The sequence below is a fragment of the Sminthopsis crassicaudata genome, chromosome 1, assembly GCF_048593235.1.
Source record: "Sminthopsis crassicaudata isolate SCR6 chromosome 1, ASM4859323v1, whole genome shotgun sequence".
In the NCBI taxonomy this organism is placed as follows: Eukaryota; Metazoa; Chordata; class Mammalia; order Dasyuromorphia; family Dasyuridae; genus Sminthopsis; species Sminthopsis crassicaudata.
Window position 1 is genome coordinate 846105 of NC_133617.1, and position 18597 is coordinate 864701.

Consider the following 18597-nt stretch of genomic DNA (forward strand, 5'->3'; position numbering starts at 1 on the left):
CCCCAAAAAACCATAGATTCCTTCTACACAGAGAAAGAGCGGGTATACAAACTCAAGGAAGTTAACAGCAGAGAATCAGCAGATAACAACCTAAAGGGGAATGATTCCTGCCCCCCATCACATAACTCTCTCCATGAAGAGACTATTAAAAAGTTAAGAGAGTTTGAAGAAAAATGGGGAAAGGAAAGGGAAGCTATGATAAATAACAACGTTCTGAAATTGGAGTTGGAAAAAATAAAGAATTCACAGGAAATGCAGGGAAACAAAATTAGTGAATTAGAAAAGGTAAAAAAATCACAGGAAAATAGGATTTCTGAATTGGAGAAGATAAAAAAGTCCCAAGAAAATAGGATTTCTGAATTGGAAAAAGAAAATAATTCGCAAAAAAAAAAAAATTAGGGAAATGGAAAAAAATTCAATAGAGCAAAATAATTCATTTAAAAACAAAATTGGGCATTTACAAAAAGAACTAAAAACTGTGAAAGAAGAAAATAACTCCTTAAAAGTCAGGATGGAACAAATAGAAATGAATGATTCACAGAGAACCCAAGAATCAGTCAAACAAAACAAAAAAAATGAGAAGTTGGAGAACAACGTCAAATACTTACTGGGAAAATCTATAGACCTGGAAAATAGATCTAGGAGAGATAATCTGCGGATCATTGGACTTCCCGAAAACTATGACCAAAAAAAGAGCCTAGATTCTATTTTACAGGAAATTATCAAAGAGAACTGCTGGAACTCTATCTTTCCAGAAATCAGCAAGAGTCACGATCACTAAACGTCTTTATTCTAGATCTTTACCTTCGCCTCCAACGCCCGGTCACGAGTGCAAGTGAGCGTGAGTTCCACCACCCAAGTTTTTCTTGCTCCTCCCACACACGTCACTTCCCCCTCTTTGTCCCACCAATCAAGTCAGCACAGAACAGCTGGGGAGGGTCAACCTTAAACAAGTTAATAGGGAACCGTCCAATTGGCAATTAGTCTCACGTGCTTCACCATCCAAGTGCATTGCTCAGTTCTAGCCCTTTACATCTCCCGCTTTCTTTTGTTTTAGACCACAGGAGGTCGCGCCATCCCTGACCTTTCAGGGAGATGAGAACCCCAAAAAGGACGTGATCACGCCCCCCCTGACTTCTCAGGAGGGGAGATGAAAGCACTAAAAAGGAGATAATCACGCCCTCCCTGACATCTCAGGAAGGGAGATGAGAAGCACCAAAGAGAAGTGGGGATTTGCTAGCGGGTTTCTGGATTGAAGGGCCTTATTAGAGACAAGTATGCACAAACCCATCAGCATGGGAGTTATTACACAAGCACATAGCAATAACGCAGAGGCTATTAGTGGTGACTCTCCCCACAATCAGTGCAGACTCGATGTGGTGTAACAAACAGGAATTGTACATGCAAATAGTGACATAACAAACAATATAAATCAACATGGTATTGTAAGAGATTTCCAGAAGTCCTAGAAGGAGGGTATGTAGACACCAGACACACATACCCCTTCTTCAGCAACCAAGAAATAGTCCAAAACCAATCTATTGTCCATTGCTTCACTGTTAGGGAATCCAATGATCCCCACAAGTTTTTGAAATCCCACATCAGTCTTTTTATATGTTAGGGAATCCAATGATCCCCACAAGTTTTTGAAGTCCAGCAACAGTCTTATGATGCCTCAGAGAATCCAATGATTCCTGAGGACTTTCAGTCCTACAATAGTCTTATGATGTCTCAGAGAATCCAATGATTCCTGAGGATTTTCAAGTCCAACAGTTTTTGATGTCCATGGGTCAAACGCCATAACTGCCAGGTTCTTTCAGTGGTGGGCACAGTCAGCAACGGAACCACCCGATGTTTCTTGGGTCTTCTCCTTCGTTTCAAGGGTCTGCTCTGTCTCTCTCCGATGGACAAGGCGAATACGGCTCGTTGGCACCCATCTGATTCCTTCTCCATCTGTAGAGATACAAGCAAACCCTCTCCCCCAAGCAGTTAACCTATCTGGTCCCTTCCATTCACCACTTTCTGGGTCTCTCCACATCACTTGGCGATTATCTAAAGACAGTGGAGCTGCTCGCACTGGACACTGCCCTTCCGGTGAGTTATAAAACCTGTCTGCTGGAGCCAGTGCATCTTTGTCAAAAATTAAAAAATTAATGGTATAGAGAACTAAATTTAGAAGTTCTCTAGGGTTACCCGTGGCTCCCCCTTTCTTTTGTTTTTGGAGGAGTGTCTTAATATCTCTGTTTCTTCTCTCTACTATTGCCTGCCCTTGAGGATTAAAGGGTATGCCCGTGGTGTGTAAAATCTTATACTGTGCACAAAAGTGTGTAAAATGTTTAGATGTATATGCAGGTCCATTGTCTGTTTTTATTGCTTGTGGCACGCCCATAATTGCAAATGCTTGTATAAGGAATTCAGTGACCACTCGGGCTGTCTCTTTTGCTGCTGGTATTGCAAATGTGAATCCTGAAAAGGTGTCTACCACGACATGGATAAAAGATAGACGACCAAAAGATTTATAATGGGTCACATCCATTTGCCAAATTTCATTAGGTCTCAAACCACGAGGGTTCTTCCCTGGAGGGAGTGTAGGAGCATGGAAAGGAAGGCAAGCTGTACAGGCTTTTACTATGCTCCTAGCTTCTTCTCTTGTTATTCCAAACTGCAAACGTAAAGCTCGGGCAGCCTGATGATATTTAGAATGAGACTCTTGTGCTTCTTGAAATAAAGGAGTACTGGCCAGCATGGTTAGAAGGCTATCTGCCTTTGAATTACCATCAAAAATAGGACCTGGAAGTCCACTATGGGAATGGACATGCAAAATATAAATCTTACCTGGATGCTTTCTCACTTGCTCTTGAAGCTCTTTAAAGAGCTGATATATATTGGAGGCTACAAATTTTATTTGGGCTGTGGCAATTCTTTGAACCACACCTACTGAATAGGCTGAATCAGATATTATATTTATGTCTCCCGGATAATAAGCAAGAGCTAGAATGATTGCATACAATTCATTCTGCTGAGTGGACTGAAAAGGAGTTCTGATTACTCTCTTTATAGTTAAGTCACGAGAATACACAGCGCAAATATTATGTTTGGATGCATCTGTAAAGATAGTTGGTCCTTTAAGAGGAACTTTAGAAACCTTTTCTTCAAGAATCCATTGCCAATTATGCAGCAGTCTGGTTATCTTTAATGGAGACCCGTGTGCAAAATTTGGAGCCATGGCTAATAAAATTTGCCACTCTGGGATGGTTTCGCAGCACACATTAACTTGTGCATTAGTATAAAAGGTATATATCTTATCAGGTCTTGTCCCAGATAATTGTACTGCTCGTTTAATGGCCTTTAATAAAATTCTAGCCACAAGCACTGGGTAAGGAATAAGGCTTTGTTCTGGTTGTGCTGGGAGGTTCACCCACTCTATCACACTGTCTCCTTGATGAAGGACTGCTGTGGGGGCCTCTTGTGTAGCAAAAACTGATATTTCCAAGGGTTTTTGAGTGACTCTTTCAACCACATTGGATAAAGCCAGTTCAACTTGTCTCAAAGCCTCTTGAGCTTCTTTTGTAAGCTGGCGTGGTGAATTTAAAGCACTGTCTCCCCTTAAAATGTCATATAATGGTTGCAATTGACAGGTAGTCAAGCCTAGCACGGGACGCATCCATTGGATATCTCCTATCAATTTCTGGAAGTCATTTAAGGTGTTTAGCTTCTCTGTTCTTAAGGAGAGTTTTTGTACTGTAAGCACCTTAGGATATACTTCATATCCTAAATATTGAAAAGGAGCATGTCTTTGAATCTTTTCTGGAGCTATGTGCAATTTATAATTCCTTAGTGTTTCTATGGTTTTTTGTAGACATGCTTCTAACATTTGTTCCTCAGGTGCACATCCCAATATATCATCCATGTAATGTAATAACATTACTTTTGGAAATGCTTTTCTTACTGGAGTAAGAGCAGCAGCAACATACATTTGACACATAGTAGGGCTGTTTTTCATTCCCTGTGGCAAAACTGTCCATTCATATCTTTTATAAGGCTCAGCTAAGTTAACGCTGGGCACTGAAAAGGCAAATCTTTTCATATCCTCCTTATCTAGAGGGATAGAATAGAAACAATCCTTAATGTCTATAACCCACAGAGGCCATTCTCTTGGCAACTGAGTAGGAGATGGAAGTCCAGGTTGAAGAGTTCCCATAGTTTCCATCTGTTCATTTACCTTTCTTAAATCAGTCAACATCCTCCATTTTCCAGATTTCTTTTTTACAACAAATACTGGGGAATTCCAAGGACTTAGAGAAGGTTGTAAGTGTCCTTGATCAAGTTGTTCCTGTACTATATCTATTAAGGCCTGAATTTTATTGTTATCTAAGGGCCACTGTTCTATCCACACTGGTGTATCAGTTTTCCACTGGATAGGAACAGGTGAAAGTGTTGGCAGGCCTTCAACAGCAGCCCTGCCTAAAAAACCGAAGTACTCATTTTTAACCCTAATTGTTGTAAAATGTCTCTTCCCCACAGATTGATGGGGATTTTTTCAACTATAAAAGGAGTAAAAACTCCTGTTTCACCTTCAAATACCCATCTTAAAGGGGTAGCACTAACTTCAGCTGCTATTGATCCTCCTACCCCAGACATGTAGGTGTCTGCCTTAGTCTTTGGCCAGTGACTGGGCCAGTTGGCACCTCTAATGACTGTGCGATCTGCACCTGTGTCCACCAGTCCTTCTAATGCTATGCCATTTATATAGATGGTGAGCATAGGTCGGTCAGCTGTCACAGCTGCTGTCCAGTATATTCCTGGGTTTTTCTGCTTGGAGTCCGAACATGGGTGACTGTCACCAGGTTGCTTATTAGGAGTCTGTATCAATAAACCCGATGCTACTACTTCCCCTGGTTGATAAGTCACACATTGTCTCCCTGTGTTAGTGACTGGGATATTATCTACACATTCCCCAGTTTCCCACATCAGTGTATGAATGAACACTGTCTTGTAAGTACTCTCAGGAGGTGAAATGGTCAAGCCTACTGTGCCTGGAGGCAAGGGATCCATAGGTTGGAGAGGAACAGATTTCACCTCTCCAGGGGGTATCTCAATTGTCCCAGCTGCATACAACTCTATCCTCCCTAATTGTAGTCCCTTTCTCCCATCATGTTGCTTCCTGGCTGACTGATTGTGTAATCCCTTTCTCCCCTCAGATGGCTTCCTGGCTGATTGGTCATGTCTGGGTATTGGACTTGGAGGCATTCTCTGGGTGTGGCATCGGCTGCCATCATGCCCCAAGTGTTTTTTGCTTGGGGCCCTGGAGCTGGGCCCCTCATCCCGTTTCCCTGAATCATTCTACACTCTGAGGCCCAATGGAGTCCTCTGTTGCATTTTGGACATGGGGTTTTGGGTCTTGTTCTCCCAGCCTGTCTTCTCACTCTGTCTCTGTGCCAACATTGAGCTTTCAAATGGCCTACTTTACCGCATTGAAAGCATTGACGAGTCTCTCGGGAAACCCCTTGCCAAAAGGGATCCTGTCTCCCCATGTTGGGATCTTGGGAAGTCTGCACCATAGCCTGGCTATAAAAGGTATTTGTGCCCATTGCGGCACAGCGTCTTATGATCTCCTCTAAAGGAGCATCCTTACGTAGTCCTAGTATAATCCTTCTACAAACCTCATTGGCATTGTCTCTAGCAAGTTGCCTCACCAAAGTGTCTGTTACTTCATTTTCACCATTTGCCTGTATGACAGCTGTCTGCAAACGTGCCACAAAATCAGCAAAAGGTTCATTTGGTCCCTGTACAATTTTTGTGTAGGTCTCACCCTTGTAGTTTTTACTGGGGAGAGAAGCCCATGCTTTGATAGCAGCAGCAGAAATTTGCTCAAATGCTGTTATGGAGTAATTAATCTGTACCAAAGCGTCTGCATAAGAACCTATACCCATTAGTAGGTCATAGGTGATGGAAGTATTAGCTGCATTTTGACTATTTTGTTGGGCTTGAATCCTACAGAGCTCAGTAAATTCAGAAAGCCACAACAAATTTTGTCCAGGTTCTAAGCACACTTTTGCAATGACTTTCCAGTCACTAGGGGTTAAGGTTTCATAAGCCAAATTGTGTATTAACATTTTAACATAATCTGATGTAGCCCCAAAGACAGTGCAAGATTTTTTCAGGTTTTTAAGGACATCCATATTAAAAGGAGCATATCTTCTACTCTCTTGACCTGCAGAATTACGCTGTTGAATCACGGGAAAAATTTGAAGTTTGAAATCATTATCTACTTCTTTTCCATTTTCAATTGCTTCAATAAGCCCTCTTTCTAATCTAGTTACAGGAGTGGGCAGTTGTTGGGAGGGGGGGCTCTGTGTGGGAGGAGGGGGGGGCGCTGATGAGGTCACCGCCCCTCCCACTACTCCTCCTCCCTCCGTCCCTGAAGGTGGAGTGGATGTGGGCTGATCAATAATCTGCTCTCTAGGTGGGGTTGAAATTTCTTCAGGACAATCAGAGTCTACACCCTCAGATTCCTCATTCAAATCCCCTTGCCCTCTGGCAATGTCCTGAGTTTGCCTATCTTCTATCTTTTGTTCCTCACGCTTCCTTCTCTGAGCCTTTTTAGAACTCTTCCTTCTTCTAAACTCTGCTTGATAGCTTAAGTCTAATAGAATCAAGTTGTATAGGTAAAATACCTCTGGGAAAATTTGACAATTCCCATTTTTTGAGTAAAATTCTTTCATTTCAAGTCCCACTAGCTTCCATTTATCTATACGTAGTTTTTCTTCATTTAAGAACCAAGGGGACGTGCGAATCAATGAGTGTATGAGATTATTCATTTGTGGGATGGGAACAAGTAAACTTTTCTCATCAATTATCTTAATTATATCCTCTATAGCATTGCTAGATGAGGCAGGGGCTGGGGTTGGAGCAGGGTCAGCTGAGGCCCAGGATTTACCTAACATCTGCCCCATCTCAGTTACTAGAGATTGCTGATTTAGTCCTTAACAAGGTAAGTTCCTTATTTCTATTAGAATACTCACCTAATCTCCTGGTCACAGGAGGACTTCGGTGGAAGTAGGGTGCCAGCCACACGTTGGACGCCAAATGCTGGAACTCTATCTTTCCAGAAATCAGCAAGAGTCACGATCACTAAACGTCTTTATTCTAGATCTTTACCTTCGCCTCCAACGCCCGGTCACGAGTGCAAGTGAGCGTGAGTTCCACCACCCAAGTTTTTCTTGCTCCTCCCACACACGTCACTTCCCCCTCTTTGTCCCACCAATCAAGTCAGCACAGAACAGCTGGGGAGGGTCAACCTTAAACAAGTTAATAGGGAACCGTCCAATTGGCAATTAGTCTCACGTGCTTCACCATCCAAGTGCATTGCTCAGTTCTAGCCCTTTACAGAGAACTGTCCAGAGATAATAGAAACAGAGGGGAAAGTAGATGTTGAAAGAATTCATCAAACTCCTTCTGAAATAGACCCTAAAAAAAGAACACCACGGAATATTGTGGCTAAGCTGCAGAATTGCCACACAAAGGAGAAAATCCTGCAAGCAGCTAGAAAAAAACAATTTAAATACCAAGGTGCCACAATAAGGGTCACACAAGATCTGGCTGCCTCCACATTAAAAGATAGAAGGGCCTGGAACCTGATATTCCGAAAGGCAAAAGATCAAGGATTGCAACCAAGAATAAACTACCCAGCTAAGTTTAGCATCTTTTTCCATGGAAGAAGATGGTCATTCAATGAAATAGAGGAATTCCATATGTTTCTAAGAAAAAAACCAGACTTAAACAAAAAATTTGATCTACATCCACAAGACTGAAGAGAAACAGAAAAAGGTACACAGAACCCTTGAGAACTATATCTCTGTTGTGGGTATATAGAAAGTACGCATGGATAATTTGATTTCACTGATATAAAAGAAAAAAAAAAGGAGGGGGTGTAGTAAAGGGAAGGGGGTAGTATCAGAAAAAGGGGAGGGTGTGATAAAAAGAGGGAAACTACATCCCAGGAAGAGGCATAGAAAATACACTGTATCTGAGGGAATTTAGAGAGGGGGAGAATCATTGTGTAAATCTTACTCTCATTAGAAGAGGCTCAAAGAGTAAATAATTGTCATATTTGTTTTTCAGAGAATTCTCTCTCACCTCATTAAAAGGGGGGAGAGGAAAAGGGAAAAGGAAAAGGAGAATAAGGGAAGGGACGTGGAGGGAGGGGGGAGGGATACTAAAAAAAAAAAGGGAGGGCTGTGCATCACAAGGGGGGTCTATAAATTAAATATTGGGGAAGGCGTTCAGGGGGGTCAAGGGAAAAAGCATAATCTGGGGATAATATGATGGCAGGAAATACAGAATTAGTAATTTTAACTGTAAATGTGAATTGGATGAACGCTCCCATCAGACGGAGACGGATAGCAGACTGGATCAAAAATCAGAACCCTACAAAATGTTGTTTACAGGAAACACACTTAAAGCAGGGAGATACATATAGAGTAAAGGTAAAAGGTTGGAGCAGAATCTATTATGCTTCAGGTAAAGCCAAAAAAGCAGGAGTAGCTATCCTTATCTCAGATCAAGCAAAAGCAGAAGTTGATCTAATTAAAAGAGATAAGGAAGGAAACTATATCCTGCTGAAAGGTAGCATAAATAATGAAGCCATATCAATACTAAACATATATGCACCAAGTGGTATAGCATCTAACTTTCTAAAGGAAAAGTTAAGAGAGTTGCAAGAAGAAATAGACAGTAAAACTATAATAGTGGGAGATCTCAACCTTGCACTCTCAGATTTAGACAAATCAAACCACAAAACAAACAAGAAATAAATTTAAAAAGTAAATAGAACATTAGAAAAACTAGGTATGACAAAAAGATGTAAAATTGTGCATATCCTTTGTTCTAGCAGTGTTTCTACTGGGGTTATATCCCAAAGAAATCTTAAATGAGAGAAAGGGACCTATATGTGCAAAAGTGTTTATAGCAGCCCTTTTTGTTGTGGCAAGAAACTGGAAACGGAATGGATGCCCATCAATTGGAGAATGGTTTAATAAATTATGGCTTATGAATGTTATTGAATGCTATTGTTATGTAAGAAATTATCAACAGGATGATTTCAGAGAGGTCTTACATGACTTACATGAACTGATGCTGAATGAGATGAGCAGAATCAGGTGATCATTATACATGGCAACAACAAGATTTTATGATGATCAATTCTGATGGATATGGTTCTCTTCAACAATGAAATGATTCAAACCAGTTCCTATTGTTCAGTGATGAAGAAAGCCATCTAAACCTTTAGAGGACTGTGGGAAATGAATGTGGTTCACAACATAGCATTGTCACTTTTTTGTTGTTTGCATTTTATTTTGCTTCTCTTTTATTTTTTATGGGTTTTATTTCATTTTTCTTGTGCAGCACAATAATTGTATAAATATGTATGCATATATTGGGTTTAACATATATTTCTATCATGTTTAACATATATTGGACTACTTGCCATCTAGGGGAGAGTGTGGGGAAATGGGGGGGGGGTTGGAACATAAGGTTTTTCAAGGGCTAATGTTGAAGAATTGTCCATGCATATGTTTTGAAAAATAAAAAGCTTTAATAAAAAAAGGTAAGTTACCAGAACTTTGTTTTAACAAACTATTTTTTTAACTCTAAATCAAATCAAATATAGATTTAATTTAACAATAGTAATGTTTCTATATTTGCATACAGATTTCTAAGATTTTGTGCTTAAAATAAACAAATTCATTATCTAGCAATATCATTTAATAGTGATTGTCTCACCCAATTTTAATAGTAAATTAAAATTTAATAGTAAATTAAAATCAGCTCAACATTCCTGATGTAAATGCCAATCATTAGAAATTGTTCCTTCTTAACAAAATTGTAGATTATCTGTAAATGTATCCCTTCATTGGGACCTCTATAAGTCAAACAAGTTATTTTTCATGGTTAATTGTTAGGATTACTAGGTGCTAACTCAGTTGTCTAATTCAATTGATACTTAACAATTCTCTAGCTCAGAGTTCACACCGTTAGTTCAAACCTTTAAAGAAGCTTATACCTTTAAAAGGAATTTACAACTTTAGACTTCTTAAAGGAGTTTACACCTTTGGAACACACACAAGCCCATTCTCTGGGGGGATAAATGGAGCCAGGATTCAGAAAGAAGGGGATTCGAGATTCTACCTTCATGCTGACTGGAGGCTTTGGATTCAAGGGAACTAGAGACTGAAGCTGGCTGGAGAGATTCTGAACAGAAAAAGATGCAACAGAACATTACATTTTGGTGCCCAACATGGGGCAACGACGACTTTTTAGGTCAAAAAAAGAGAAGATATACTCCTTTTGATTTGAATAAAATAATAAAAGGATTTGAAAAAAGGTTGTACCCTTTTATGGGGCCATATCCTCTTATGTTAAAATATTACTAGATATTTTGTCTTATGAACCCCAAATGATTGGAAATCCATAGCTAGGACATGTTTAGAACCTGGACAAAACTTGTTGTGGCTTTCAGAGTTTCATGAATTATGTAGAATTCAAGTTTGATGCAATATGGAAACAGAAGTTAGCACACAATTCACCTTTGACCAACTAGTCAGTATGGAGAGAATTCAGAATTGATTATCCCATAACAGTGTATGAGCAAATTTCTAAGGCATACATATGATGCTTACTGATGGTTTTAAATAGATGCTCCTGACTATTTTAAGGAAAAGTCCATTTATTCCTATCCTCTCTAATGTTTTTATTGGGAATGGATGTAGGATTTTATCAAATGCTTTTTCTGCATCTATTGAGATGATCATATGGTTTTTGTTAATGTGGTCATTGTTATGGTCCATTTTGCTAATAGTTTTCCTAATATTGAACTAGCCCTGCATACTTGGTCATGGTGTATTATCCAGGGGACGATTTTCTGTAATCTTTTTGCTAATATTTTATTTAAGATTTTAGCATCTGTAACGTGCTCTCCTGGCAGTTACAATTACTAGTCTGTCCTAGACCCACCAGAGTACCTTTGACCACTGTCCTTTGCAGTGTGAGCTCTACCCGGCTCGCCTCCTCTGAGGCCTTCTAAGGTCTCTGGTCACAATCTCTTGAATCTATAGCTTAATAACCGGTAGCGCACTCAAGAACAGCCACGTGTAATCTTAAAAGCCTTTATTATACCTACTCACATAATGCCCTAGCTGATGCCCTGACTTGTTGGTTCCCGAGTGAACACCTGGTCAGAAGACCCATGTGTTCACTACCAAAATCCTTACCTCTTTCGGCTATCCATCTTGGCTTGGCCACCCAGCTAGGGAGCCAGGGTGAACAGCAGGAGGTTAAAGAGGGCGGTTGCTGCCTGCAGTGAGCTTATATAGGGCCTGTGAGGTCACACACACAGCCAATCAGCGAGAGAGTCACCCATTACGAAGCTATCTCAATATGGCCAGGATCCCGCCCAAGGGCAGTCCTAATATCCACAGAAATTACTTCTGGGCCTCAATCTCCTGATGCACTGTGTCCGCCCATTTAAAGGGCCCTTACAAGCATCAATATTCATTAGGGAGATTGGTCTATAATTTTCTTTCTCTGTTTTCAGCTTACCTGGTTTAGGTATCAGTACCATGTCTGCAACAGGCATAGTCTTAAAGAGTATAGGTACAAGCTTATTACTGCCTTGATTTAATGAATATATAAGAAAAGAGGAAACTTACAGCATAAAAATAACGCACCATTAACAAACACAATGATCCTCAAAACAATATAAGAAACAAACAGATGACATACAACACACATCATTACCACTATGAGGAAGCACCAACATCTGAATTCTTTTATCTGGGAGAACTCATGTCATGGCTATTCAGAGTCTCAGGTGGGAGGCTCTTAGGAAAGGGCCACCAAACATCCTAACTGAGTTCTCAAAGTCCTTTTCTACTAAGGAATTTTCATAGACTGAGAACAAAGAAGGGACTATGCTAGATATTCTTATTTGATATATGACCCTGGAGATAGAATAGTCCCACTTAGATATAGTTCTATCACAAGACTTTCATCAAAAAGAATACTTGTTTATTCCTGGAGGAAGATTGTATTTAGTACAGGAATTGGCCAGGTTTCTGGTGTTAACATAGGTCTGCCATAAAGGATATTTGTTAATAAAGTTTTCAAGAATATGGCCAAATGCTTCTAATGCTTCCTAAGACTTATCAGATAGTTAAGAATGCATTTCAAAGTTCTCAGCAAACAAATTTACTCAAAGGCATGCCTGAGAGTCACTGGGATTCCTCACTAGGATTCCCTACATGTGTAGTACAAGAAAAATCAGACAGAAGGGGAAAACCACAAGAAAGAAAACAAAACAAAACAAAACAAAAAAACCCCAAATCAACTACTACCAAAAACTAGGTGAAAATACTATGCTTTGATCCATACCAGTCTCCCTAGTTTTTTATATGAAAGTCAGTTGGCATTTTCCAATTATTGGAATTGCCTTGATTCATGACATCATATAGAATAGGTAAGTTGATCACAGCTGATCATCACATAATCTTGTTCTTACTGTGCACAATATTCTCTTGGTTCTGTTCACTTCACATAATTCTTTCATGGATTTGCCGAAATTGGTGCTCACGATTTATTATGGAGTGATAATTTTCTGTTACTTTCATATACCTAACTTATTCAGGCATTCTGGGTATCCCCTTCATTTCCAGTTCTTTGCCAATACAAAAGGTGCTGCTACCAACGTTTCTACACATGTAAGTCCTTTTCCTTCTTTTATAATCTTTATGACCCAATAGTGATACTGCCTGATGAAATGGTATGCACAGTTTTATAGATATATGGACATAGTTCCTAATTGCTCTCTAGACTGGTTGGATAATTTCATAACAACACCAACAATATATTGGTGTCTGAGTTTTCTTTTCCTGTCATCTAGGCCAATCAGATAGGTGTGAAGTGGTTCCTCAGACCAGTTTTAATTTGTATTTCTCTAACAATCCTGATTTAGAGTATTTTTTTTCATATGACTAGAAATGTTTTTAGTTTTTTCATCTACTTCTGAGTCATTACCAATTACTTTTTATGACTGTCAATTTTAAATATACTTTTAGGGATTATTCAGTTAGGCCACATTCCTTTAAATTTTCCCCCTTAATGCCTTTGATATTCTTGATCTTTTTTTCTTCCAGAAGAATTTGGTTGTTAGGATTACCAGATGAGAACTCAGGTTGTCTGGACAGTGACAAGGTGAGAATTCATTTTGTCTGGACAATTACAAGGTGAGAACTCAAGTTGACTTGACAGTTCTCTGGCTCAGACCTTTGGTTCAGGCCTTTAAAGGGAGTTTACACCTTAGGAATTCTAAGAGGAGCAAGTTCATTGGTGGAAGTATTTCCCCACACCCGACTGAGTTCTTACCTGCCTATTCTCTGGGAGGCTAAAAGAAGGGCAGCATTGGGTCTGAGAGAATCAACTCTGGGATAGAGTTTTGACGCCAGGCAGACTGAAAGGAGACCAGTCTGATTTGAGAAAGGACAAGAGCTGGAGGAGATTCAGAGCTCCCAAGAAACCTGGGCACAAAGGAAAAGATTTTACAGATCTCTTCCCAGAGAAGGATTATAACTGAGCAGACAGACCCTCACAATTCAAGAACATTACATATTGGCGCCCAATATGGGGCAAGGACTTTTGCTTGTCCTGACAAGGACTTATTCTGAGCCCTTCAGAAGAGCTAGCCCAGACTTTCGCCTTTAAGGACTTATTCTGAGCCCTTCAGAGGAGGTAGACTGGACTCTTGCATTTGGTTATTATGTTTTCTAGCTCTATAAAGTCATTTTTGTCTGTTTTGTTTATATGGTACTGAATAAATAGATTAATTTGGGTAGAATTGTCATCTTTATATTAGCTTTGCCAATCTATGAGTAATTGATATTTTCCAAAATGTTTAGATCTAACTTTATTTGAGTAAAAAATTTTTTTTTGTATAATATTGTTCATATAGTTCCTTTTTTACTTGGCAGGTAAACTTTTAAATATTTCATATTGTCTATAATTATTTTATTTTATTTTATTTTTTCCCCTGAGGCTGGGTTAAGTGACTTGCTGAGGGTCACACAGCTAGGAAGGGTTAAGTGTCTGAGACCAGATTTGAACTTGGCTCCTGCTGAATTCAGTTCTGGTGCTCTATCCACTGTGCCACCTAGCTGCCCCATCTACAATTATTTTAGATGGGATTTCTATTTCTTGCTTTTCTACTTTATTGGGCACTTATGGAAATGTTGATTGTGTATGTGGGTTCATTTATGTCTTTCAACTTTGTTAACATTTTTCATTGTTTCTAGTAGATTTTTGGTTGATTCTCTAAGTTTCTCTAACTACAGCATTATATCATGTGTTCTGCTAAGTGGAGATGGCCTTAGACTTCCATTGTGTTTGGGCTCACTACCAGCCATGCTTCACTTTACTTTCTAGTCATGTTTATTTAGCTTACTTTTAAGTTCTGAAAATATAATCAATGACACCTCTGTCAATTCTTCTAGGTAGAAGTATCAGTCTAGGCCCCTATGTCTCTACTCACCACCCCATCAACATTTTATATAAAGTTCTACTTCCCTGACCATCACTAATCTAGAAATGTTTTCTGCTCCTTTTAGAACATAAGTTTCTGAGGAGTGAAAATTATCATTTTTGGCATTTGTGTGATAATTATGTAACATAGTGAATAAAATAATAATTTTGATACATTAATTCATCCATCCCACTATGTCTATTCTGCCTTTCCCAGGTCACATAAGATGCCCATGATCAATGGCTACATTGAGTTATGAATCTCCTTCAGCCAATCCTAAAATTTGTATACATCTTCTTTGCTGAATTTAACTCATATCCTAAAATGCTCAGTTACATTTCTGAAACTTTCTGCTTAGTAACTTCAAATATACCTTGTAACTTTTGGGATCTATGAAGGCAAATTACTTGTAAATGGTCCTTTATATATATATATATATATATATATATATATATATATATATATATATATATATATCCCGTTGGTTTCTCATTATATGAACTATATGAAATTTTCTAGGAAATACAGTAATATAATAATAATATTAATATAATATAATATAATTAATATCTAATAATAATAATAAATATAATATAATAGGAAGTAAATTGGCTTTAGAGTGAAAAACCCAGAATTGTTCTGCTTCACATTGTATAAATGAAGGCAAGTTATTTTAAATTCATAGGCATCATTTCTTCATCCATGAAGTAAAGATCTAACAACAGTTTGCCTCCAATATTTCTAGGAGCTCATGTTCTTTACTCCTGTTATTCAAAGTGCAGATATATATCTGCAGATCCTGTCATTTTAGCTTTCTCAGGTCGGGAAAATGAGTCTCAATTTGTCTTTAACCTAGTCAATGGAGAGTGGAAATCTATCATACACCTCTGAGTGACTTACTCTAAGTGACACGTAATCCTGTGAATGTAGTAAGGGTAAAACAGGAGAGGAAATCTGTGAGCATTATACATACTGTAACAGCTCTTCAAAATAGATTATATTGAGTCCTGAGCAAAAGACCAGGCTTACATGGGCCCTGTGCAGGGAAATGGCCAGAAATTTTATAGATTTTTAAACAAATTGTCATCTCTGAAGGTTTTATCAAATCCAGTGACCTACAAGATAATTTTTCATGAGGTTTAGTCATCATAGTAAGTCAGAACATAGAAATTAATTTCTTAAAAAGCACTTCTATATTTTAGCTTAGCTTGGTACAAAGGAGAGAGAAGTCAAAGTACAATTTTGCACATATGTTTTTCCCTTGGAAACAGAGTTTCAGCTAGAGATGCTCCAGGCATTTTGGTCCCCAGAGTTCTTAGATAGAGACTTCTCTGTGGAGTATGGATTGAGAGGAGTATTCCTCATTAGTGTCTAAAAATAAATGTTCTGGGAGACAGTCTAAAAGCTGGTGAAAGTATAAAATGTTTACTCATCTTGTACTATTGTCCTTGTCCTGGACATGGACCAGAGTAATGTTTTATTGTGTTTTCTCAGGTATGACCTGTAGAAAATAGTTTGGGCATCTACAGCAAGACAGGTTATGTCTGATGCTGAAAATTTCTTCATCTGTGTATAATCAAGCAGCTGATTTTGCAGTAGCATGAGTGTCCAATTTCGTCAGTGTTCAGAGATATGTGGTCCTACATTATGAAAAGCATTTCTCAATTCCTTTCTTCCAGTATTGTATCTCTACTGCTGCAGCTTCCAGGTTTGGAGCAGATTTGCTTTGAGCAACTTAACCCCCTTTTTTCCAACAATGGAGACCTGGAGTTAGGGATATTTTTGCCCTTGTACTTAGGTGACATGAATGGGATAATAGGAAGAGAATTGTTTCAAAGTCCTCCTAACAAACGTTGTAAGACTTATAAGTAAGTGTCTGTCTACTTGGGCAAATTTTTACTGGGATAGTTAAAGAGAAGTCCTCATAGTTTAGCAAAAGGGCAAGCCCATATTCTATATGTTGATGGGAATTTTCCCCTCTTCTAGTCTTTTGATATTTTTATATTCTTGACAGTTTTCTCGATATCTAATTAACTTTCAAAGTTGAAGAGAGAAAATATTGCTTCTCTACTTTCCCCTTCCCACTCCCCTTCAAAAAGCCCATAGCCAGATTTCCTGTCCTGAGCAGGACAATCTTTTATCACCCTTTCTTTTCTGTCATCCTGACTTCATGTAGATATTTGAAAGAAATAAAAGTCTTTACAGAGTATATGCTCCCTGGAATTAGTTTAATGGCCTGAAGTAGCAGAAATACTTGAGTCCTGAACCTTTTTTCCATCCTTGGGCAGAGTTTTTGCTTTTGAATGTGTTTATACCAACCAAAGAGTAATCTGTCCCATTCACAGGAATGAAAGCTCCTATAATTCCTCTCTACATTTGAATGTCTGATAACAAATCAGGACATGTCTTTGGGAGTCATGGGAACCCCTTTTTTATTCAAGATTTTTTATTACTCTCACAGCATCCATCAGTATACTCTTAGATTTTTACCCTCTTCTGTGTAATCCTAGGCTACGGAGTCTCAACAGTAATGACTAAGCCAGATAATATAGAACTGGAAATTAAGGGTTTAGGAACTTTGAGTTTATTTGGAAGAGAGAAATATGCCCAGGATGGTGTTGTAGCAAGTATTGAGACTTGCAAATGTATTTATGGAATGCCTGCCACCACTCAGTGTTGTCTGGAAAATTCTACTTTCTGTAGTGATATGAGAGAGCCTTATTTTAATTTCTCTAGGTAATCTTTACTGAACGGGTAACCTTTACTGAATCCAAGAGAAATAAACATAGAATTACTTTCAGGAACTTTTACAGGGTGTACTGACATTTATATCGATGGTTAAGCATTAATTTTGCACATTTTTACCATCAATTTCCTTTGCAGAAACACCTGTTTACAAAGCAGGACTGGATGTGTAGCAATACAATATTCACAAAGCCAATAGCCTTTGTTAGTCTGCTCTGTAAAAAGAGAATTCAGTCTGGGACACTGATTCCTCAATCTTTCCCTTTGTCAAATCTGAGGGAAAACAGGTTGGCTATTTACTGTTTTCTGCTTGTGAAAGATAGTCTAGGATATGCATCGAATGCTTCTTTGGCATATAATTCTGATCTTTTCTGTATCTTGCTATAGCCAAATGCTTCTGTGTATTAGGCTTTCTTTATGTCATTTTTTACCTCCCATGGATTTTTTTGTTTCATTTATACTTTTCTTTTTACTTATAACTGAAGTTTCTATGAATTAATTTAATATTCACATTATAAATCTTCATATTATAAATAAATATCTATAGTTTTGTCTAAAAGACATAACCGTTAATCATTTTAATCACTAGCTTTTTATTGCTTTAATATATTTCTTATTCTATATCTTGTTCAGCAACTAGGCAGAATTGGAAGTTTTGCATGGAGGAGAAAGAAGTTTCTATCATCCATTGGTGAAACATTAAATAAAAAATCTATTGTACATCAAACGTCCTTATAAGCTTTCAGTGATATGTGAATTTTGTCTCAAGAATTGCACTCCATGGGTGGTGCTGTGCATAGAACACCAGCCCTGGAGTCAGCAGGACCTGAGATCAAATCTGGTGTCAGACATTTAACACTTCCTAGCTGTGTGACCCTGGGCAAGTCACTTAATGCCAATTGTCTCAGCAAAAAAATTAAAAATTGCACTCCATGGTGAAGGCAAGGACTCTACTATTGTCCACACTGATGATAATTTAATGGAAATTGAATGTAAATGAGGGAGGAAAAACAGCATTATGTCTTGCCTACTTTTTGCTTCCATTAAAACAGGCCCAGATTTGGAAGAGGTGGTAATCATTGGGGAAGATATAACTAAGTTAGTTATATCATAAAACATTGCCTAGAATGATATAGCTATTTGTTCTTTGCTACTGGCCAACTGGTTGAAGATCTGGTCCTAAGTTACAATCTTTGAAATGACTTTGGTTTTCTACTCTTCTCAGTCTCTGTGAGTAAAGGAAGAAATTAGGAGAGAGAGAAGCTGAATGAGGCCCTCAC

At 38.5% G+C, this 18597-nt stretch overlaps 1 gene segment (V, D, J or C); it reads right to left on the reverse strand.

Annotated features, from left to right (window-relative positions):
• Positions 1 to 18597, reverse strand: part of LOC141556155 (immunoglobulin lambda variable 9-49-like) — a 1090947-nt gene that overhangs the window by 817775 nt on the left and 254575 nt on the right.